The sequence below is a fragment of the Bombina bombina genome, chromosome 5, assembly GCF_027579735.1.
Source record: "Bombina bombina isolate aBomBom1 chromosome 5, aBomBom1.pri, whole genome shotgun sequence".
Classification (NCBI taxonomy): domain Eukaryota; kingdom Metazoa; phylum Chordata; class Amphibia; order Anura; family Bombinatoridae; genus Bombina; species Bombina bombina.
The window spans coordinates 932,008,627-932,035,031 of record NC_069503.1 but is presented as its reverse complement, the minus strand read 5'-3'; positions in this window follow the sequence as shown (position 1 = coordinate 932,035,031).

Genomic DNA, 26,405 nt, shown 5'->3' with positions numbered 1-26,405 from the left:
TCCAATAGAGGAGATTAGTCCTGTAAATGTCCAGTATATTTGAAAACGTAGTAAAGTGCTTAGTGTCAAAATTGTAACAGTGTTGTAGCAGTATTATACTTTACTTTACCGCCTGTGAAGTCTTCAGTCACACCAGGGACCGCTGCGGGAGCCAAGACAGTCTCTCCCGAGTTGCAAACACAGATCTCACACGTGTGTATGGACGGCCGTTTACGGACGGCGTCTGACGTCACGCCTGGTCCGTATTGTTTATTATGTAGGCTGTATAGTAGCGTGCTGATATTCAGTGTTACCAAATTGTAGATTTTTTCAGCTTCTTCGATGCACAAGCCCCTTATTCATAGGTTTAAGCTTGCAGGTACAGTTGGATATTCAGATTCATCCACACTGTCAGAAATTTGTAGTAAAGAAATTAACCCGGGTTAAAAATAGCGATGTTGTTCCTAGATGGGGTGAACTTTATTCACTCTTAGTATGCTGCTACAAAGTCACAAGGTAATCGACGCGTTTCACCCACCTGTGGGCTTTATCAAGATGATTGTGACTTGTAGTAAAGGCCTTTTAAATATTCCAAGGGTGTGTGATTGGCTGTGTGTCTAATTGGTGTTTCTCATTCACAGGAGAGTTTAAGGTGGTATATACTTCTTCCTCTATTTCAGGTTAAAGTATCTCAAAATAAAAACATATTGATAGTAAAACAGATTCCTCTGGTACATATCTTTACAAATACACAAAATCTCTATTACAGTGTATTCCCTACAAGTTTTCATATTTTAAGACATTGTATATTAAAATTTCAACATGCCAAAATTGAATATAAATGAAGTTGGTTTATCCAATGTATATACAGATCTTATTGATATGGTACATCCTTCGTAGAAAACATACGAAACCTAATGTCATTCCGACATATAAATACACATAGATAAAATATTTACATATGCCCTATTTTAAAAGGTAAGCAAACTTGTTCTAAATTTATGAAACAAGGTATACAGTTTAGTTAAATGACAGTGCTACCCATAAGTTAATGTGAAATTATAAAAAATAATAATAAATAAAAAAAAAAAATAATAAAATGAAAAAAATATAGATGAAAAGAGAGAAAGAGAATGAAAAAAGCAAGTGAGGTTTAATTTTAGATTTAAACGTGTTTCATTCAAATAAAAAAGGTGAAAGATCTAGTTCTGAGTTAAGTCCTAGTGGATATAAAGTGCTATATTTATAAATTAATTCCGCTTCTTTAATTAATAGAGTTTTCTCTGTGTTACCCCCCCTCCAGTGTCCTTTAATTTTTTGTACCCCCCAATAGCTTAAATCTTTGGTATTCCCATGATGAGTGTCTTTAAAGTGCTTATATAATGAGGTGTCATCTCTCCCTTTTTCTATGTTTAACAAGTGTTCCCTTATTCTGTCTTTAAGACATCGGGTAGTTTCACCAAAATAGAACAGATTGCATGAGCATTTCAATACGTAAATAATATTTTTGTGTGTACATCTTATAACTTCTTTTATGATAAGAGTATTTTTGGAGTTATTAATTCTAAGAGCCTTCATTTTTGAGCTGTGTTTACATGATTTGCATGTATAGCAGGGAAAGAAACCAGTCGGTTTCTTTCCCATCATATCTGTCTGAGAGTTGATTGTTGTGCTTCTCCTAAGTTCACTTGGAGCTAGCATTGTTCTAAAATTCCTTGCTTTTTTAAAAATGAATGTGGGTTTATCTTCTAGTTGTGCACCAATTATGTTGTCTTCTTTCAGCAAGTACCAATTTTTTCTTATTATCTTTTTGATAATGGAATGATCAGCATTGTAATCAGTAATAAAAGGGACTTTGATTTTGTCAGTAATATCTTTAGTTCTAACTTTGTAATCCAAAAGATTTTCTCTATTTGTCTTTCTGGCTTTGTCAATAGCTATATTTACATTATTAGCTTCATAACCTCTGCTGTGGAATTTTTCTGCCAAGATTGTAACCTGGTTCTCAAAATCCTCTACTCTAGAGCAATTTTTTTTAATCCGTAAGGTCTGTCCATATGGGATATTATCCTTCCATATTTTCAAATGGCAGCTTTCTGCGTGTATTAGGTTATTGCACTCTACTTCTTTAAAGTGCGTTTTGGTTTCTATCTCGCCATTAATGACCATAATTTCAAGATCTAGAAAGTTGACTTGCTCTCGGCTATATTGATTAGTGAATTTGAGACCATAATTATTTACATTCATTTTTTTAAAAAGCTCAATTAAATCTTTCTCTGGACCTCTCCAAACGATCAAAAGATCGTCTATGTACCGTTTGTACAGTACGAGGCTCGCACCGAGTGTGTCATCTTTGAAGAAATTCTCTTCCCAAAAACCCATAAAGAGATTGGCATAACTCGGTGCGAACCTCGTACCCATGGCGGTCCCTTCCACTTGTATATAAAATTGGTTATTAAAAGAAAAGAAATTATGTTCTAAAATGTATTTAATGCTATCAAGAATAAAATCTTTTTGTTGTTGTTCCATATTTTCGTCTTTATCTAAGTAATATTTTACTGCCTGTAGTCCTTGTGAATGATTTATCACGGTATACAGAGACGATACGTCACATGTAGCTATTAACATTTCTTTTTCCCATTTTAGTGAATTCAAAATATTTAGTACCTGAGTTGAATCTTTAAGATGTGATTTAAGTTTGGACACATGTGGCTGTAGGAATCTGTCGACATACTGGGAGAGGTTGGCTGAGATGGAATTAATGCCAGATATAATCGGCCTACCTGGTGGGTTTGTGAGGATTTTATGGACCTTGGGTAGAAAATAAAAAATTGGTGTTTTAGAGTGTTTTGGAGATAAATAATTAAATTCTTTTTCATTTAATACACCTTTTTTACTTCCTTCACTTAAAATTTTGTTTAGAATGTTAGTAAACTTCAAAGTTGGATTTAGGGGTAATTTTTTATAAGTTTTCTCATCTCCCAAGAGACGATATGCTTCTACCAAATATTTTTCTGTATCCATTACAACAACCCCCCCACCCTTGTCCGCCGGTTTTATAGTTATTTCAAGATCTTTTTGAAGTCTATTTAATGCCTCTCTTTCTTTTTTGTTTATATTTTGTTGTCTTATTTTAGGTAGTTGACATTTTTTTACTTCATTAAGTACTATTTTTTCAAACGTATCAATGTAGTTCCCCTTAGCATATGTTGGATAAAACTTAGATTTTGTTTTTAAATTGGTATGTTGAAATTTATTTGTCTCAGTATTATGTGTGATACTCTGTTTCTCTAGTGGACTTTTCATAAAGAATCTTTTGAGTGTTATGTTCCTAACGAATTTTTTGATGTGAATATGGGTGTTAAACTTGCTTTTTAGGGATAGTGTCTCTTAGAGAGGTGCTTAGAGAGGTGCTTGGTATTAGTTCCTAAGCGCACTTCTAAATTCTTGCTTTCTCTTTACTTGTTTTATCCCTTCTTAGTCGTGCAGCATAGGCCACCATTTGGTAAATCCTTTGTCTATATCCATACAATACATATATTTTCTATGGAGGACCTTTTTGATTTTAGAGATAAAATATATTTGGAGCTAGACAATGAAAGTATTCCTAGTTCACATAGCCACAAACAGTTTATGAATTTATCAGATCTAATGACAGATCTAGAAACAGCTATGACGAAAGAACTTAAACAAAAAATGGAGTTAGTGTTTTTAAATAGATACATTAATAAAGGGATTATTCCAAGGGGACTACAATTTAATAAAAACTGCACCTTCACCTTAAGTGAAGAATTACAGTTGGAATGGAAAAACACCTTAAAAAATGCATCTATAGGTTTGATTGAAATACTCAAAAAATCACGGAAAGAAACCCTAACGGTCATAGAAGGTAATATTACTGATTTAAAGGAAAAATTAAAAGGGATGAAAGATGAATCTGAATTTAAAGAAAAACAAAGAGTAATCATAAATAAGTTAGATAACCTGAATAAAGATCTTTTAAGATCCAAATGGGGCAAAATGGAGAGAGATATTAAAGACAGTATAGAGCCAACAGCTAATACCAATGAACAAAGAGAACAAAAAGATACTGAAAGATCTAATAATACTCACAATAAAAACACTCAGAATGTGGTAAGAAGTAATGACTACCAAAACCAACCCCATCACTATAATCACAACAATATGCACTATAATGATAATAACAGACCATATTATAACAAACAGGGTTTCAATGGTCAAAATAATTATAATAGACCATATTATAACAAACAAAACTATAATGGTCAAAATAGAAATTACTATTATTCTAATCGACAAAATCAATATAATCACCCCAATTATCATAGCCGTAACTTTACACCTAGACAATATGATTATCATCATAATAATCAAAATTATAATAGTCATTTTCATTCTGAACAAAGATTCGGAGATAATGAATGGGAATACCCCAAATATAGAAACAGTAATGGTTGGAAAAATAATAGACAAGAACAAAGAGAATACAACACACCTACACAAAATAGGTTCCTACCTTTAAGAGATGAGTCCATAACTTTTGACAAAGTGTCCACTGTTGAACAAAGTTCTTTTTTAGGTCCCAGCCCTCTAAAAGAGGGCAATTCTATAAAATTACAACAAATCGACTCAGAACATCAACAAAGAAGAAAAAGAAATTTAGAGGAAAGAGAGGAGGGAGAAACACAAAAAGATGCAAAAAGATGGAGATAAATAAAAATAAAAGTGGAATCTTTAATTTAAGTAAAAAATTACTAACACAAGAACAAGAAAAATTACTTAACTTAGGACTTTCATTCGCTCCAACAGTAAGGATGAGCAAGTTTAACACCCATATTCACATCAAAAAATTCGTTAGGAACATAACACTCAAAAGATTCTTTATGAAAAGTCCACTAGAGAAACAGAGTATCACACATAATACTGAGACAAATAAATTTCAACATACCAATTTAAAAACAAAATCTAAGTTTTATCCAACATATGCTAAGGGGAACTACATTGATACGTTTGAAAAAATAGTACTTAATGAAGTAAAAAAATGTCAACTACCTAAAATAAGACAACAAAATATAAACAAAAAAGAAAGAGAGGCATTAAATAGACTTCAAAAAGATCTTGAAATAACTATAAAACCGGCGGACAAGGGTGGGGGGGTTGTTGTAATGGATACAGAAAAATATTTGGTAGAAGCATATCGTCTCTTGGGAGATGAGAAAACTTATAAAAAATTACCCCTAAATCCAACTTTGAAGTTTACTAACATTCTAAACAAAATTTTAAGTGAAGGAAGTAAAAAAGGTGTATTAAATGAAAAAGAATTTAATTATTTAACTCCAAAACACTCTAAAACACCAATTTTTTATTTTCTACCCAAGGTCCATAAAAGCCTCACAAACCCACCAGGTAGGCCGATTATATCTGGCATTAATTCCATCTCAGCCAACCTCTCCCAGTATGTCGACAGATTCCTACAGCCACATGTGTCCAAACTTAAATCACATCTTAAAGATTCAACTCAGGTACTAAATATTTTGAATTCACTAAAATGGGAAAAAGAAATGTTAATAGCTACATGTGACGTATCGTCTCTGTATACCGTGATAAATCATTCACAAGGACTACAGGCAGTAAAATATTACTTAGATAAAGACGAAAATATGGAACAACAACAAAAAGATTTTATTCTTGATAGCATTAAATACATTTTAGAACATAATTTCTTTTCTTTTAATAACCAATTTTATATACAAGTGGAAGGGACCGCCATGGGTACGAGGTTCGCACCGAGTTATGCCAATCTCTTTATGGGTTTTTGGGAAGAGAATTTCTTCAAAGATGACACACTCGGTGCGAGCCTCGTACTGTACAAACGGTACATAGACGATCTTTTGATCGTTTGGAGAGGTCCAGAGAAAGATTTAATTGAGCTTTTTAAAAAAATGAATGTAAATAATTATGGTCTCAAATTCACTAATCAATATAGCCGAGAGCAAGTCAACTTTCTAGATCTTGAAATTATGGTCATTAATGGCGAGATAGAAACCAAAACGCACTTTAAAGAAGTAGAGTGCAATAACCTAATACACGCAGAAAGCTGCCATTTGAAAATATGGAAGGATAATATCCCATATGGACAGACCTTACGGATTAAAAAAAAATTGCTCTAGAGTAGAGGATTTTGAGAACCAGGTTACAATCTTGGCAGAAAAATTCCACAGCAGAGGTTATGAAGCTAATAATGTAAATATAGCTATTGACAAAGCCAGAAAGACAAATAGAGAAAATCTTTTGGATTACAAAGTTAGAACTAAAGATATTACTGACAAAATCAAAGTCCCTTTTATTACTGATTACAATGCTGATCATTCCATTATCAAAAAGATAATAAGAAAAAATTGGTACTTGCTGAAAGAAGACAACATAATTGGTGCACAACTAGAAGATAAACCCACATTCATTTTTAAAAAAGCAAGGAATTTTAGAACAATGCTAGCTCCAAGTGAACTTAGGAGAAGCACAACAATCAACTCTCAGACAGATATGATGGGAAAGAAACCGACTGGTTTCTTTCCCTGCTATACATGCAAATCATGTAAACACAGCTCAAAAATGAAGGCTCTTAGAATTAATAACTCCAAAAATACTCTTATCATAAAAGAAGTTATAAGATGTACACACAAAAATATTATTTACGTATTGAAATGCTCATGCAATCTGTTCTATTTTGGTGAAACTACCCGATGTCTTAAAGACAGAATAAGGGAACACTTGTTAAACATAGAAAAAGGGAGAGATGACACCTCATTATATAAGCACTTTAAAGACACTCATCATGGGAATACCAAAGATTTAAGCTATTGGGGGGTACAAAAAATTAAAGGACACTGGAGGGGGGGTAACACAGAGAAAACTCTATTAATTAAAGAAGCGGAATTAATTTATAAATATAGCACTTTATATCCACTAGGACTTAACTCAGAACTAGATCTTTCACCTTTTTTATTTGAATGAAACACGTTTAAATCTAAAATTAAACCTCACTTGCTTTTTTCATTCTCTTTCTCTCTTTTCATCTATATTTTTTTCATTTTATTATTTTTTTTTTTTTTTTTTTTTTATTATTATTTTTTATAATTTCACATTAACTTATGGGTAGCACTGTCATTTAACTAAACTGTATACCTTGTTTCATAAATTTAGAACAAGTTTGCTTACCTTTTAAAATAGGGCATATGTAAATATTTTATCTATGTGTATTTATATGTCGGAATGACATTAGGTTTCGTATGTTTTCTACGAAGGATGTACCATATCAATAAGATCTGTATATACATTGGATAAACCAACTTCATTTATATTCAATTTTGGCATGTTGAAATTTTAATATACAATGTCTTAAAATATGAAAACTTGTAGGGAATACACTGTAATAGAGATTTTGTGTATTTGTAAAGATATGTACCAGAGGAATCTGTTTTACTATCAATATGTTTTTATTTTGAGATACTTTAACCTGAAATAGAGGAAGAAGTATATACCACCTTAAACTCTCCTGTGAATGAGAAACACCAATTAGACACACAGCCAATCACACACCCTTGGAATATTTAAAAGGCCTTTACTACAAGTCACAATCATCTTGATAAAGCCCACAGGTGGGTGAAACGCGTCGATTACCTTGTGACTTTGTAGCAGCATACTAAGAGTGAATAAAGTTCACCCCATCTAGGAACAACATCGCTATTTTTAACCCGGGTTAATTTCTTTACTACAAATTTCTGACAGTGTGGATGAATCTGAATATCCAACTGTACCTGCAAGCTTAAACCTATGAATAAGGGGCTTGTGCATCGAAGAAGCTGAAAAAATCTACAATTTGGTAACACTGAATATCAGCACGCTACTATACAGCCTACATAAGAAACAATACGGACCAGGCGTGACGTCAGACGCCGTCCGTAAACGGCCGTCCATACACACGTGTGAGATCTGTGTTTGCAACTCGGGAGAGACTGTCTTGGCTCCCGCAGCGGTCCCTGGTGTGACTGAAGACTTCACAGGCGGTAAAGTAAAGTATAATACTGCTACAACACTGTTACAATTTTGACACTAAGCACTTTACTACGTTTTCAAATATACTGGACATTTACAGGACTAATCTCCTCTATTGGAAAATAACACGCTAATCTATATCACACAGTGTATATCTGCTGTATCCTTTGGGCATATGCATATCTAATTTTCTAACCTAACGCATAAAGGTGTTTGTTTTATCTATCTTTAGTTTTAGCTATTTACTGATTTTTGCAATTTTACAGATCATACATGTATTTTTTGTCTATCTGAACTCTTATATTTAATACATTTTAGCAACAAGCTGTTACATAGGATTTTATAAATACCTAGGGAGACGTCCCTATTTAGATTGGTTGATTTTATGTTTATATGTTGATTCTTATGTCTATATGTTGATTTTTATTAAATAACTTTTAACACTATATTGGTGTCTGATACCTTTAGCCCTTGGCGCCCTCTCTATCTTTAAGCCCTAAAAAGCTTAACACACCATTTTCATAACAAACATGGCCCCGTATGACCGGAAATACTGTTACCGGAAGTACCGGATATGATGCCATCCGGCAGAGGAACCGGATGTGACGTTCTCTAGCGTCAAAGACAGCAGGAGTTCCGAATATTGCGGTAGGACTATTTTGGCGCCCAAAAAACAGGCCACCCCTCTGACAATATTGTATATAAGGTTAGTACTTCATGAGCCTCACTATGTCTTGAAAAAGGCCCTACTAAAGGTAGACGAAGTTCGAAATCGGATTTGTGAGGCTCAATATAAACCCAGGACCACGACATTTGGGTGAGTTATCTAACCAATAGACTCTACCCCAAATGTAATTTGTATATCGTATGTTTCTTTTTTTCCTTTAGGTCACTGTCTTGGTACCGAATTGGACATAGGAACCGGACATATACTGACTTTTTATTTGACTTTTTATTTGCTTTGTTGCCATCTGGACACTTGGATTAAGTTACTATCCGGAATCATTTGGAATCATTTTTGGATCTTAATTTTGGATATTGGGATCCCCTTGGACTGTATATTAGTGAAATTGAGTTATAATGTGTGGAATATGTTATATTGTTATATTGATAGATTAACGTTTAACACTCAGGGCCACATTTTATTAATTAATTAATTTTTTAGATATTATTTTGGAATGTTTAACACTTAGGGTTATGGTTTATTAACTTTTTAGATATCATTTTGGAACATTTTTTCTTTTCCTTATTTGGCATATATATTTTTTGGAATGCTTCATTTCACCCACTAGTGGGTTGATCACATATTTATAAGCCATCACTTATCAAATTGTTATCACTATCAATTTGTTATCACTATTGGTTTTGATTTGCTCACACATTTCAACGTTGATATTTGTATTATTTTGTTCACTATATTTTTTCACTGTTTTTTAACACTTTTTAATCATACCGGTATTGATTCAAACCCTTTTTTGGGGTCTCATTATTATTATTTTTGGGCTATATATTGCATATCTCTTCCTGATATTGAATCCCTCAGAAACCCACCCATTTGGGGGTTTATGGATCTAGTTTAGTCCATTTCCTCCGCTTTTTAATCTTATTTATCTTATTCATTTTTTTTTAATTGAGAGTATTTTTTATCTAGTATCAATTCATTTTATGTGTATAAATTGGTCTGTCTTGTTTATGCCTATGGTTTTATTATATGCTGATTAAATAGTATGTAACCTAATCAGCCCTTCACTCTCAGACTAAGATTATATTGCTTGTTGGAATAGCGAATTTAAGTAACACCCTGACTAAACACACTCAGTGGTGTATGACTACATTTGTAACCTGTTGTATACCTAAGCCATTGGTGCTCCTATATACCATCTGTCTCTTAGATACAAGGTAATCACAGAGGTAAAACATATATGAATATAAATGTGTTGGTTACGCAAAACTGGGAAATGGGTAATAAAGAGATTATCTATTTTTTTAAACAATAAAAATTCTGGTGTAGACTGTCCCTTTAAAATGCTAACACCTTGGCAATGAGCATTCCCAGCTTTGAGACATGCCTATATTTTGATCATGGGAATAATCCAATAAAATAACCCTTAACTAACACCTAGATTATGAGTTTTGCGTTAGGAGGGGCGCGGTGCTAACGAGCAGTTTAAGATCACCGCTCACTTGCAGACAGAGTTGGTATTACGGGTTTTTAGAAACCCGGCGTTAGCCGCAAAACAGTGAGCGAAGAGCAAAATTTAGCTCCACATCTCACCTCAATACCAGAGCTGCTTACGTTAGCGGTGAGCTGGTAAAACGTGCTTGTGCACGATTTCCACATAGGAATCAATGGGGGAGAGCTGGCTGAAAAAAAAACCTAACACCTGCAAAAAGCAGCTAAAGCTCCTAACGCAGCCCCATTGATTCGTATGGGGAAATAAAATTTATGTTTACACCTAACACCCTAACATGAACCCGGAGTCTAAACACCCCTAATCTTACACTTATTAACCCCTAATCTGCTGCCCCCGACATCGCCGACACCTATATTATAATTATTAACCCCTAATCTGCCGCTCCGGACACCGCCGCCACCTACATTATAGTTATGAACCCCTAATCTGCTGCCCCCAACATCGCCGAACCCTACATTATATTTATTAACCCCTAATCTGCCACCCCAATGTCACCACAACCTAACTACATTTATTAACCCCTAATCTGCCACCCCTAACGTCGCCGCCACTATAATAAAGTTATTAACCCCTAAACCTAAGTCTAACCCTAACCCTAACCCCCCCTAACTTAAATGTAATTTAAATAAATCAAATTAAAATTACTACAATTCACTAAATTATTCCTTTTTAAAACTAAATACTTACCTATAAAATAAACCCTAAGCTAGCTACAATATACATTGTAGCTAGCTCAGGGTTAATTTTTATTTTACAGGCAACTTTGTATTTATTTTAACTAGGTACAATAGTTATTAAATAGTTATTAACTATTTAATAACTACCTAGTTAAAATAAAAATAAATTTACCTGTAAAATAAAACCTAACCTAAGTTACAATTACACCTAACACTACACTATAATTAAAATAATTACCTAAACTAAATACAATTAATTACAATTTAAAAAAATTATCTACGAAAGTACGAAAAAAAACCCCACTAAATTACAGAAAATAATAAAATAATTACAAGATTTTTAAACTAATTACACCTACTCTAATTCCAAAATAAAAAAGCCTCCCAAAATAAAAAAAAAGCCCTACCCTACACTAAATTACAAATAGCCCTTAAAAGGGCCTTTTGCGGGGCATTGCCCCAAAATAATCAGCTCTTTTACCTGTAAAAAAAATTACAAACCCCCTCCAACATTAAAACCCACCACCCACACAACCAACCCTACTGTAAAACCCACCCAATCCCCCCTTAAAAAAACCTAACACTAGCCCCTTGGAGATCACCCTACCGTGAGACGTCTTTACCCAACCAGGCAGAAGTAGTCCTCCAGACGGGCAGAAGTCTTCATCCAAGCCGGGGAGAAGAGGTCCTCCAGACGGGCAGAAGTCTTCATCCAGACGGCATCTTCTATCTTCATCCATCCGGCGCGGAGCGGCTCCATCTTCAAGACATCCGATGCGGAACATCCTCTTCATCCGGAGTCTTCTTCAACAATGACAGTTCCTTTAAGTGACGTCATCCAAGATGGCGTCCCTTAGATTCCGATTGGCTGATAGAATTCTATCAGCCAATCGGAATTAAGGTAGGAAAAATCCTATTGGCTTATGCAATCAGCCAATAGGATTGAAGTTCAATCCTATTGGCTGATCCAATCAGCCAATAGGATTGAGCTCGCATTCTATTGGCTGTTCCAATCAGCCAATAGAATGCGAGCTCAATTCTATTGGCTGATTGCATCAGCCAATAGGATTTTTCCTACCTTAATTCCGATTGGCTGATAAAATTCTATCAGCCAATCGGAATTTAAGGGACTCCATCTTGAATGACATCACTTAAAGGAACCGTCATTGTTGGAAAAGACTCCGGATGAAGAGGATGCTCCGCGTCGGATGTCTTGAAGATGGAGCCGCTCCACGCCGGATGGATGAAGATAGAAGATGCCGTTTGGATGAAGACTTCTGCCCATCTGGAGGACCTCTTCTGCCCGGCTTGAATGAAGACTTCTGCCCATCTGGAGGACCACTTCTGCCTGGTTGGGTGAAGACGTCTCACGGTAGGGTGATCTTCAAGGGGTTAGTGTTAGGTTTTTTTAAGGGGGAATTGGGTGGGTTTTAGAGTAGGGTTGGTTGTGTGAGTGGTGGGTTTTAATGTTGGGGGGTATTTGTACTTTTTTTTTTACAGATAAAAGAGCTGATTACTTTGGGGTAATGCCCCGCAAAAGGCCCTTTTAAGGGCTATTTGTAATTTAGTGTAGGGTAGGGCTTTTTTTATTTTGTTTTTTTTTTTATTTTGTTAAGGGGATTAGATTAGGTGTAATTAGCTTAAAAATCTTGTAATTATTTTAGTATTTTCTGTAATTTAGTGGGGGGGGTTTCATACTTTAGATATTTTTTTAAAATTGTTATTAATTGTATTTAGTTTAGGTAATTATTTGAATTATAGTGTAGTGTTAGGTGTAATTGTAACTTAGGTTAGGTTTTATTTTACAGGTAAATTTGTCTTTATTTTAACTAGGTAGTTATTAAATAGTTAATAACTATTTAATAACTATTGTACCTAGTTAAAATAAATACAAAGTTGCCTGTAAAATAAAAATAAAACCCTAAGCTAGCTACAATGTAACTATTAGTTATATTGTAGCTATCTTAGGGTTTATTGTATAGGTAAGTATTTAGTTTTAAATAGGAATTATTTAGTTAGTTGTAGTAATTTTATTTAGATTTATTTAAATTATATTTAAGTTAGGGGGGGTTAGGGTTAGACTTAGTTTTAGGGGTTAATAACTTTATTATAGTGGTGGCGACGTTGGGGGTGGCAGATTAGGGGTTAATAAATGTAGTTAGGTTGCGGCGACATTGGGGGCGGCAGATTAGGGGTTAATAAATATAATGTAGGTGTCGGCGATGTTGGGGGCAGCAGATTAGGGGTTCATACATATAATGTAGGTGGTGGCGGTGTCCGGAGTGGCAGATTAGGGGTTAATAATATAATGTAGGTGTTGGCGATGTTGGGGGTGGCAGATTAGGGGTTAATAAGTGTAAGATTAGGGGTGTTTAGACTCGGGGTTCATGTTAGGGTGTTAGGTGTAGACATAACTTTTATTTCCCCATAGGAATCAATGGGGCTGCGTTAGGAGCTAAACGCTGCTTTTTTTGCAGGTGTTAGGGTTTTTTTAAGCCGGCTCTCCCCATTGATTCCTATGGGGAAATCGTGCACAAGCACGTTTTACCAGCTCACTGCTAACGTAAGCAGCGCTGGTATTGAGGTGAGATGTGGAGCAAAATTTTGCTCTACACTCACTTTTTTGCGGTTAACACCTGGTTTGTAAAAACCCGTAATACCAGCGCTGTCTGTAAGTGAGCGGTGAGCATAAACTGCTCGTTAGCACCGCACAGCTCAAAACAAAAAACTCGTAATCTAGCCGATTGTCTTATCATTTATATGAGTGTTTGATTTAATTTTTTTGGTTAGAATGTTTTTCTTTCCTTGTTATCTACCTCCCTTCTTGCTTTCTTTACTGTGTCCCCTTTATAGCCTTTATCCCTCAGAAGTGTATCCAAAAGATAAGCTTGTGCTATATAGTGTTCATTCTTAGAACAGTTTATTTTCAATCTGCTGTACTGCCCTTTTGCTACTGAGTAAACACTTTTTGTGGTGTCTGCTTGCCTGCTCCTGGCATGGAGGAGGGTGTTCCCAGTGATTAGCTTCCTATATACCTCTGAGAATTCCATCCTCCACTGATCCATTGAGTGTTAAATGCAAAAAATGGATTTCACTGCTGTCAAATTCATAAGTAAATTCTATACCAATTCCATTATGATTTAACCAATACACAAATTCCTTGCCTTTCTCATCACCTCCCCTGCACACCAGGAGCACGTCATCTATATATCTCTTGTAAAATCCAATATATTTACTGAAAGGGTTTACCACCCCATAGATGTGGGACAGCTCCCACCACCCTATAAAGAGGTTGGCATAGGAGGGGCAAAATTTGCCCCCATAGCTGTCCTACATCTCTAGAGATAGAACCCCCCCCCCCCTTCAAAAAATGAGTAATTGTGCTTTAGTAGAAACTGTGTAACTCTCAATATAAACTGTTTAAAGTTGTAGTCAAATTCTGTGTCTCTCCTCAGGAAAAAATCCACAGCCTCCAAACCTTGTGCATGTGGGATCGAGGAATAGAGAGCCTTAACATCAGTGGTTAACCACCCATCATCTTTTTCCCACTTCAATGTATTCATTAGGTTTAGTATATGGGAAGTGTCTTGGACAAAACTGGTGAGGTTGGATACTAGTGGTTGTAATACAGTGTCCAGCCACTGGGAGAGGTGTTACAAAAGGGACCGTATGCATCTCACTATGGGTCTACCGGTTACCTCCTCTAGTGACTTGTGCACTTTTGGTAGATGGTTAAATATTGGCACAATTGAATTCTCTACCAAGAGAACGTTTTTGGTAGACTCATCAATGAAGCCATAGTCTCTTGCGTCATCTATGATATTTTTAAGTTCCCTTTTGAACCTATTGGTTTGATTGGATCAGCGGTCAGTATTGTGTATTGTATTTCATTATGTTGTTGTCTTTCTGCCTCCCTAATGAATTGCTCTCTATGTGCTCCACACATATGCCTCATGGTATTAGCTCACCAATGCATTCAGCTAGCTCCAAGTAGTGAGTTACTTGTTCTTCAACAAAGGATACCAAGAGAATGAAGCAAATGTTATAATAGACGTAAATTAAAAAGTTGTTTAAAATTGTATTCTCTATCTGAATAATGAAAGAAAAATGTGGGGTTTTATTGCCCTTTAATTTAAAAGAAAGGTATAATTTCAGCAGAGTTTATAATAATTGTGGTGAGGTTTCAAAATACATTATTACAGTTCTTCTCCCTAAGGATCTTACATTGTAAGTGATTATGCTTTTTTTGCAGTTGAGGAGGTCATGGCTAGTATGATCCTAATTTGTTAAATTTACTCAGAAACTGTGAAAGCATAATCAAAATTTGTAAAATCACAATCATAAATACACTGCTTTATAAAAATTAAAATACAAAATAGAAAGTGCAAAGTTTAAATGTAATAAAACTTAAGCTGGAGAGTAAATATAAAATGCAAAGCACAAAGTTAACTACTGCAGTAGTGATTTTCCTATGAACACATTAAACTGTTGTAAAAGTGTAGTTTTGCTCTACTGCGTCTGAACAGGCAACATTGGTATAACTTGACTCTGAAGCTTTTTATTTTCAGTTCTACTTAAAGGGACAGTTTACTCAAAAAAAATGTCTCCCCTTTAATTTGTTCCCAGTGATCCACTTTACCTGCTGGAGTGTATTAAATTGTTTACAAGTAGTTCATTTACCTTTATATTGGCATTTGAAATAGTTGATTTAGCAAGTGGTATCCCCACCTATTCTGAAAGTTTGTGGCCACAGGTCCAAGCTATAGATAAGCTTTGTAAACATAGCCAGCAGAAGAAATTACACTCCCAGTGGGCTATAGAAGAGATAAGGTAATTCAATGATGATTTTCCATTGTTCTCTCCAAGTATTGGTGATTGTTTTATGGACAGATATAAGCTAAAGAAGCAGGTATATGTACACAATGTGATACAATAATGAGATCTGATTATATCTACAAGCTCAACCCATTTTATTAGGTTGTGGCTTCAAAACACAAAATCAGAGATTTAATATACACAAATAAACCTTAAAAGCTATTTTTCATACATTTTTTACTCTGCAGTTGGTAAAAAAACAATTGTAAACACATTAAGGGAAAAAATATTTTTCAGTATACTGTCCCTTTAATAAACATTAAAAAGGACATTTTGACTGGCAGGACAAATCTCACTGCTATATTTCATAAAAATGTATGTGATTTTTTTTTCTGCAGCATAGTCCTAAAAATCCTAACCTAGCAAATTATGAAGTTTTTTCTACATTTAAATATTTCAAAACTGACAAACAAACTGACTTCATCCTTTTAGTGATCAATGTAAAATACCAAATCTTCTCCAAATTAATAAAAAAATTAAAAATGTTATAAAGATAATATTTAATGTACGGATTCTAGGCTAAATGCATAAAAAATTTTAATTTAAATTAATTAAATTAAAATCAAGATATCACATTTGATTTTAAAATACTGTATTTTCTTTCTTTTTAAGATTTCTGATTTTCAGAATTTCTACCACTACAAAAGAAAGAATTGATTAATATATATAACTAGGGATAATTAAGCAGTGAAAACTACGTAACAATTGTACCTCAAGCACTTTTCTTGCAGTGTTATATACAAAAATGGTTTATGTGAAAAGTGAGAACCATGGGGCTGTAACCATACTTTTAAATGAAAATGGAAACACAAAGTATTGTCTTAAAAAGTCAGGTGAGAATATAAAAGTTGTTGGGAAACTAATTGATATTAGCGCCCCTACAGTTCTACCAGTTCACATTTCATTTTGCCCCTAACAATAAAAACCATCAATGCACTACACTCTTCAAATGTGAGTCTACTTCAAGCAAGTGTGGAATGTGATAGCTTCTATATTCTTTCTGTACTCTTTTAAACTTCCCTTTTTTCTTTCTTTTTTCCTTTCTTTGGCAAATTATCGTGTGTTTTCAACTTCCTGAAGAATTCTTGTAAAATTGAGGTGAACCACATTACCTTTTGTACTAAACCTTTATAAAACTAATGCACAAATTGAGAGGAGGCTGAGAACAAATGTGCTATTAATTACACAGATGGTTTTTTTAATAGAATTGAGGCTTATTGCACAGTTACTAGACATTGTGCTGAAAATTCTTAATAACGCTGGCCAACTAGCATTCCTTCACCGAGAATAAAGATAGCATTGACCACAAGGTTAAGTTATGTTACGTTAGCTTAGGAGATAGCAGACAAAGAGAGTGTATTGTTTGGGAAGAATGCCATGCCCTATCCAAGCTGCCCAGCATCCCCGTGCAATGACAGATTTTCTAATTCACTGCAGATTCTCATAAAAGTGGGTGGTCAACACTGGTGAAATCCAACAGTGCACCTATTCATACTGGGTGGGAGACATGTAAGTCAGAGTTAACCTGGGTTGATTTAATACAGCAGAGAGTCATGGTAGGAGGATAAAATTAGGATTAATACATTAAATGTTAAGGTCAAGATGTTAAGTCTTTTGTTGAAAGACGTCAATGTAATAAAATGGAGCAAAGACACAAAGGGATTACCTGAACAGTTAATGAATATCTTAAGGACAGTGGACTAAAGAAGCAAAGTAATTAAAATTAATTTGGAACAAATTGCAGGAAGTTCAGGCACTAGAGTCACACATTTATTTCTTAAGATTATTTTGTTATGTATATTTAATGTCATTTTGATTACACATTCATTCAAGTTATATTGATCCCACATCTTAAAACCACTGATAACAGAAAATCAAATAAATATACAAATAACAAAATGGCTTAAAATGTTACTTGTACTATGTTTAATTTACAAACTGTTTATTCTTTTTTATTCTTGAATAATTTTATATATAATTTTATATATATATATATAAATGTCCAATAAAAAAGGTATTACAGCATACTGCCCTTACTCTTCTTCTTCTTCATATATATATATATATATATATATATATATACATATATATAATTATATATATATACATAAATGTGTGTATATATATATATATATATATATATATATAATAGATTTTTATATATATAATTATTATTATTTTAATTTAAAGTGAAAGTCAACTTAAAAGTACAGCCTCACGGCATTGACTTATAAAAATGAGCAGGAGTTTAAGTCATGAATTTTTTTAAATCTATTTATTTTGTTATTTTTTTACCTTTAAACTGCTCCGCCAATAAGCGCAGCACTCCTGCCCACTATCTTGTCTAATTAATTGACAGATGATGATTCTTAAACCAACTAATCCTTGTTTCCCCCCGGGGCATTCAGCCCCTTTGCGTAAACATCAAGGATTAGTTGGTTTAAGATCGTCATCTGTCAATCAATTAGACAAGATGGCGGGCGGGAGTGCTGCACTTATCGCCGGAGCAGTTTAAAGGTAAAAATATAAGAAAATAAATAGATTTTTAAAAAATGATGACTTAAACTCCTGCTCATTTGTATAAGTCCATGCAATGCAGCGAGGATATACTTTTAAGTTGACCTTCACTTTAAACATGTATTTATTTTTCAGTAAATTAACTCTAACTTTCTTTAGTTCAAAGCTTTATATCAGTTTTGGCTCAAAGATTTGAATTAAATAAACACTGATTCAGTTCATGAGAAATTGTAGTCGCCTGGCAGGAATAACAGCAAACTTCTAAAAGTAATATTTTAGAAAAAGTAAAAACAAATTTAAGTGAAGCATTAAAATGAATTAATCGATTTTAAATATGTGCATGCATTTTAAGCAACACAGAAATATTTCATACATTTTAGAATACCGATCCTTGAATACTAATATTTGCTAAAGTAGGACAAATCAATTTGATCTCATTAAATGTTAAAAGAGCCAACTAGTACTGGTACAAAAAATCAGCATCTAGTTAATTCAGCAAATTATTTAATTAAAATATTGTTTATGACTTCCACTAATCTTAAAAAGATGTACCCAATATCATAGCCATAGAAATATTTTAATTCTGGGCATAAATAAAAATATAAATTTATATGGTATGGTTCTATGAGGATAAAATGTGAAAATGATAAAACAAAAGCAAAACAATTAAAGTTTTGCTTCTAAGACAGTTCCAACTGGTTTTTGTAGGTCGAAGGGTCAGATTTATTGGCCTTTTTTGTTATGCGCACCAATTATAAAACTCCAGTCCAAAGTACAAAATGTGAAAGGGGACATCTGTCTCCCGCTGTCCCCTCTGGATGCAGAAGACATTGATAGTGGATTTCTTCTATGTTATCTGTCAATATGTTTGGGACAACTCACAAGCCATTATTTTACTACAGTTGTATTGATAAAAGTTATCTTGGGAATAGGATAGTGTCACTTTAATGTAATTAAATAGAGCTTGTCATCAAAATTCTATTTCGTATATAGTTACCATGTTAGGAACATATTTTTTCTAAAGTGCCCAGCATTATTATAATAATTGCTATATGCTCTGGTGCATCACTAAGTTCTGAATAAACTCTTTTTGTATTTCATTATTAATGCTATGGCATAATATTTCATAAAGATTTCAAGGCAGAGAAAATAGGGCATAAGTATGTGGGAATTGGAAACGGAGAAGATGAGCACGTAAGTAAACTGTAGTGCAATTAGCACAACTGAACGAGATGCTCTGAGAATTGAACTTGAGGCTAGAAACATCTTAAGAGTAAACAGTGCTACTTCTTTGATAAGGATTGGTAAATATATACATAATAAAGTATTGTACAACTAGAATATATCAAAGATTTACTTATAAGTTGATATTATTTAACTTCCTAAAAGAGAAACCTGAAAAGTGTTTGAAAAATCAATTAATTTATATGGCTTTTTAGATGTTTTGGCCTACAGTGGAGTAGATAGGCATTGCTCACATTAGTTTATATGTCTTGGCATTGTATTACTTGCTCTATAATTCGTTACTGGGAAAAGCCTATGGGAATTTCTTTACCACAGGGACACAAATGCTGCTACATCTGTAGAAAATTAAATTATAGTTATCCCAATTGTGCTTTTATTAGACACCCTACTGTGTCATTTTTATTCCCAATGTTAAAATGATTTTTATCCTTCTACACAGCCAAACCCCTTTAGTATTGTTATATTTAGCAGAAAGTGTTTATTAAACAATACAGTGGACATAAACAGCTAGTGTAATACTTCCATGTTGTTGTAGTATATTAGAGATGTGCATTCGTTTCGTCACATATACACATAATACACATTCATGACGGAAATCAGATTTTCGTTTTATTTTAAGAAATAAAAATCTGAATGAATGCCCTAAAGAAAATTTAAAAAATGAAAAAATACTGCTGAAAATTATTTTTAACTGGTTAATACTTAAAGGGACATGCAACCCCAAAAATTTCTTTCATGATTCAAATAAAGGATACAATTTTAAACAATTTTTTAATTTGCTTTTATCTCATTTTCATTGTTCTCTTGGTGTTCTTTATTCTATCTATTATTTATATCTAGATATGCCCAGAGAGCTGGGAGCTAGCTGCTAATTGGTGGCAGCAAATATATACCTATTGTCATTGATTTACTGATGTGTTTAGATAACTACCAGTAGTGCATTGCTGCACCTTAAATAAAGGATACCAAGAGAATGAAGCAAAGTTGATGAGAGAAGTGAATTCAGAAACTGTTTAAATTTGTATGCTTTATCTGAATCATGAATGAAAAAAAATGGGTTTAATGTCCCTTTAACATGCACTGGATAGCACGCTAACCTGCTCCTCTTCTTGCCAGAGCCCCGGCCGCTCTAACAGGATGCTTAGTACAAGTCCTGGGAAACTAGAGCGTTAAGCTTGCTGTTAGCGCAGCTGGGATTCTGGCAAGAAGAGGATTGGGTTAGCGTGTTCTCCAGAGCACTTTAAAGTATTGTAGCTACAGGTGAACTTTTCACCTGTTGCTTTGAAACATTTACATTCATTTTAATGAAAACTAATGTAAATGTTTAACTAAAATTCAGTATTCATTTTAAACTAAACGAAAACAGAAAAGTGCAGCCACGGAATATTTGGGGAAACAAATTTCCCTGACTATTTAGAATTTTGTCAGAAACTAAATGTTCTTGGCTGCACAACTCTGTTGTCTATATCAGGGGTGGGCAATTATCGGCCCTCCAGATGTTATGGACTACATCTCCCATAATGCTCTTTCAGCCATAATGCTGGCAAAGCATCATGGGAGATGAAGTCCATAACATCTGGAGGATCGATAATTGCCCACCCCTGGTCTATATAGATGCGCTGTGATCCATAGTTTTTTTCATTTAACAAAAATGTTATACTGTAAGTAACCAAGTACTCTTATGTACTGGGGACTGCCATGCCTGTAGCCACGTATGACCACTGATTTACACATGTTCTGAAAAATTGTTTAAAGGCCAGTAACATCACGTTTAAAGTTGACAATCCCTCAGAACATGTCATGGGTATAAAAATGTGAGTTAAAAAAATAAAGAAACAAAGAAATTAAACAACTTCCATTGCAGTGTAGGATAAACACAATAACATTACACCTGCTATTGTACTTACTGTACTGTTTAATATCCGTTAAATGGTTTCAAAGAGGTTCCACCTTGATATTAATATTGTTCAGCTTATCCTCTCTATAGCATACAGTATAATTAGCAAAATAATGTAGCCTCACTGTAGAAGACAGACAGAATGAGCATAAAGACAGTATGATGTACAATGTGAGTGTGAAACAGTATTTTGTGCTAACTTTAAAAGACCATTTTATACAAAAGAACTGGATAATTAACAGCTGCACACTAAAAAGACAATGCCATAATATTTACAGTGACGTTCATATAAATCAGTAGATGTTGTTTTATGAAACATTTCAAAGTTCCCTTTTATTTTTCTTTCCTCTGTATTTTTGCCTGCAGGGGCACTTTCTACAAAAAGGTTGAGACACTGCTCCATATCATGGTATAACCATCAGCCAATCACAGATTTATATATGGTTATGAGTTGGGAACTCTAGCACATGCTCAGTAGGAGCTGATGTCTCACACAGTACGTACGTAAGACATAAACACTTCTCAAAAATTAGCAGCTGTCATGCAGTTATTTTGTTTGCATACAAAGGTCTCTATCAGACTTTAACAACTAAACAAACTTCTGTGTATGAGAAGAGATACGGAGAACTGTAAAGAGTCACAATGTTGCAAACACTGTTGCCATATAGTGCTCAAGACCTGTACATGCTCCTGAGCATGACCGGATAAGCTCTTCAACAAAAAAATACCAAATGAACAATGCAAATTTGATAACTGAAATAAATTGAAAACTGATTTTTTTTTATTTCATGCTTTAGCTGAATCGTCAAAGTTTATTTTTCACTTTAATATCCCTTAAAATATATTGTAGTTTAGTATATCTGATCTATAAAAAAAATGTCATTCAAATGAAGTGACCTATGCAATAACATCAAAATAAATAAACCTAGTTTTTTAGCAGTAAAAAAGACAAGAGCCTATTAGCTTCTAAAATGTATTTATTTATGTCATTTATTCTTTGACTTATTTCAGAAAAAGGAAGAAGCAAAAGAGCTGCAACATTCTTGTTTAAAAAATTTGTAAATCCTTAAGAATTATTAAATGTAAGTTAACATTGCTTATTATGGGCTAGATTACGAGTAGAGAGGTATATATATATATATATATATATATATATATATATATATATATATATATAGATGATTATACACTGTGTGCACAATTATTAGGCAAGTGAGTATTTTGACTAAATCATTATTTTTATGCATATTGTCTAAATACTTGAATGCTTATTGGATTTAAGCATATCAGGTGATGTATATTTGTGTAATAAGGGAGGGTGTGGCCTTAGGAGATCAACACCCTATATCAAGGTGTGCATAATTATTTGTCAGCTTCTTTTCCTCAGGCAAAATGGGCCAGAAAAGAGATTTAACTGATTCTGAAAAGTCAAAAATTGTAAAAAGTATTTCAGAGGGATGCAGCACTTTTAAGATATTGGGGCATGATCAGAGAACCAGTAAATAGTCATCAGGGTCGCAAGAAACGTGTTGAGAAAAAAAGACGCAGATTAACTGCCAAAGATTTGAGAAGAATTAAACGTGAAGCTATCAGGGACCCATTATCCTCCAGTGCTGTCATATTCCAGAACTGCAAACTACCTGTAGTACCCAGAATTACAAGGTGTTAAGTGCTCAGAGACATCGCCAAGGTAAGGAAGGCTGAAACCCGACCACCACTGAACAAGACACATAAGTTGAAACATCAAGACTCGGCCAAGAAATAACTGAAGACAGATTTTTCAAAGGTTTTATGGACTGATGAGATGATAGTAACTCTTGACGGACCAGATGCATGGGCGCATGGCTGGATCCGTAACGGGCACAGAGCTCCACTTTGACTCAGACGTCAGCATGGTGGAGGTGGGGTACTGGTATGTGCTGGTATTATTAAAAATTATATAGTTTGACCTTTTTGGGTTGAAGATGGACTTCAATTTGACTCCCAAACCTACTTCCAGTTTTAAGAAGACACTTTCTTCAAACAGCGGTACAGGAAAAAGTCTGCATCTTTCAAGAAGACCATGATATTTATGCAGGACAATGCTCCATCACATGCACCGAAGTACTCCACTGCGTGGCTAGCCAGTAAAGGCCTTAAAGATAAAGAATAATGCCATGGCCCCCTCCCTCACCTGACCTAAACCTTATTGAGTACTTGTGGGACCTTCTTAAACGAGAGATTTACGGTGAAGGAAAACAGTACACCTCTCTGAACATTGTCAGGGAGACTGTGGTTGCTGCTGCACAAAAAGTTGATTACAATACACAATACAATAGAATAATGAATATGAATAAAGAATGGATCCGAAATAAAGAATGGATCCGAAAATATATATTTTTCTTAACATAAGGAATATGCCGATTCCCGAAACAAAATTATCTAAAAAAACGCTGTTCCCCGACATCACTGATACTAAATAAAGCTATTAACCCCTAACCCGCTGTCCCCCCACATTGCCAACACAAACTAAACCTATTTACCATTAAACTGTTGCCCCCACTCACATCGCCCAAACTAACTAAACCTATTAACCTCTAAACCGCCATTCCCCGATATCACTGACACTAAATAAAGCTATTAATCCCTAAACCACCGTCCCCCCACATCGCCAACAATAACAAAACCTATTAACCCCTAAACCGCCGCCCCCCACATACTTAAAATACACCTAAAGTAAAGTTACAATTATTAACTACCTATTTAAAAATAAATACTAACTTACCTGTGAAATAAAAATAAAACCTAGGTGGAGAAAGCCGAGCTGCTGAGCGGTCGCATACTTTGAGAGCTCTGCTCCAACATTCTCTTTTATTCATATCTAGGCCGCTCAGTACTCTCCAAGACTTTGCAAATTTATAGCTGAGGATCTACAGACCTGAATAGGGGAGAACAGTGAGAAAGAACGGACTAGAATTAGCAAACCAGAACGGTTTTCTATTAATTGCAGCTCGCATACGGAGTGGCCATTTTGCAGAACACGTGGAACTCATACACGTGGTGTCCCACTACCTGCTATGAACCTATACTGGATAATGATATCCCCACACAGTTTCTTGGGGCTGAAAAAACAAACTACTGAATCAGAGAACTCTTTCGGACACAACCCTACTACAAAGGACACTGCAATTATATGGGAACGTAATGCGCTGCTCTCACTAGATCGACATTACCAAGACCTCAGGCAGCATTTTTATGTGTTTGTGGCTACTCTCCAAGCGGAACTATGTGAGCCGGAGGAGGATTTCCCTGTACCATCTGACATCTGCGGGGATTCTACTATCTACACTATCACCATAGGAGAGGTACAGAGGGACTCAGAAGACAACTCCCCTCAGGAAACCGCTAGGACTCCCGCAAATCCTGAGAACATCATTCATTCAGAGGAGGAATTATCTCAAGCCCTGGCGACTAAGACACGGGATCTGAGAAAGCGGCTCCCTGCTAGCGAAACATTACCTACTTACCCGGGTCGCGTGACTGCCGCTCCATACTATCTCAAAAGAGGTGCAAACTCCATTGTGCAGGCAGATACCTTGCTGAGCCTCCCCACATATATTACCCCCAAAGGTAAAGAAGAAGCCAGTTTACAGGGCGGAATACTTCCGCATGCCCTTCATGTCAGCTTTATTGAGGTCTCCTCCCCGGCACTGACAATGGCGGCACTTCTACTCCACAAGTCTGGTATAGGTTAGACTACGCATACCTGGTGTAGCTCATGCCGAGAGCACTTGCCCTGGACTAATTCCACCTATTTTCCGCCCAAAGAACATGCTTAGATTTCAAGTTAGCCACAGTTTTCCCCCACATCTATACACAAGCTGCTTATGCAATCCCCTCTGCCTTTAGATCCTAATTACGGGCTGTTTTGGACTTTATTGACTCCCTGGTTTGAATGCCCATACCCCCTTTATATGCTATATAACCAGCTTTGCATAGGTAATAGCAGAGTTATGTTATGCTGTGTGTTTGAATTTTGTCTAACAAGTTGTTGATCTGACAGAATCCAAAGTGACTGTCTCCCTTACTTGTTACTTGTTCCTTATTATTATTGAAGGGGGCCACTTGAGTGTTATTTAAGTTTCCTAGATCTGAACTGTGGAGCTCTTTGACATTAAAGTTATTCCATACCCACACTAAAAACTAACATACTAAAAGAAAGAACCAGGAGTTTCAGCTGACATACTACTTTTAAGGAACCACTCATAACCCTAATTACTCCCTCATAGGTGTTGGTTGGGCCCTGTCCTCTCTTCTATACCCTCCTATTACATGCACCTATATCTGCAGTCATATTAATGTATATATTTAGGTGCCAAGTAGCACTACATTACCAAAAGAGATTATTTGGTTAAGAGATATTCATTGCACATTCTCTAACAAAGTGTAATAATACATATAAAGGTCTAACTCATACATAGCTCCAGAACGCATATTTTAACTTTCTGCTTCACCCCTAATTTTTCAGCTTTCACTTGATTATCCCTGTTATTTTCACCCCTCCCTAACCCTAGACACCGGACACCCCTGTTATAACACTCATATACGCAGAGAGGCGCCATTCTGCCTGACACTGAACTTATCTCTCAGGTCTGCATGTTAGTCATTTACACTAGTGATCTATGGGTTTCATTCTTTAGCTAAAAGCGTTTCATGTTCTGTAGCTTTTGAATAATCGGTTATTTGCTTTTAATATTCATGTCTCTCATACTGTAGGGGTACCCTCTTTACACCTCACGTACCTGTAGAATGCTTCACTCTGTACTAGATGTATTGTTATCTTAGATATCATTAATCAACCTTCACAGTTGCTGTCTACATAAGTATCATAGACTTCACCTATACTCACCCTTAATATAGCTACCTATTAGTAGACTGCATTGTGGAGTTAAAGCTATCAAAATA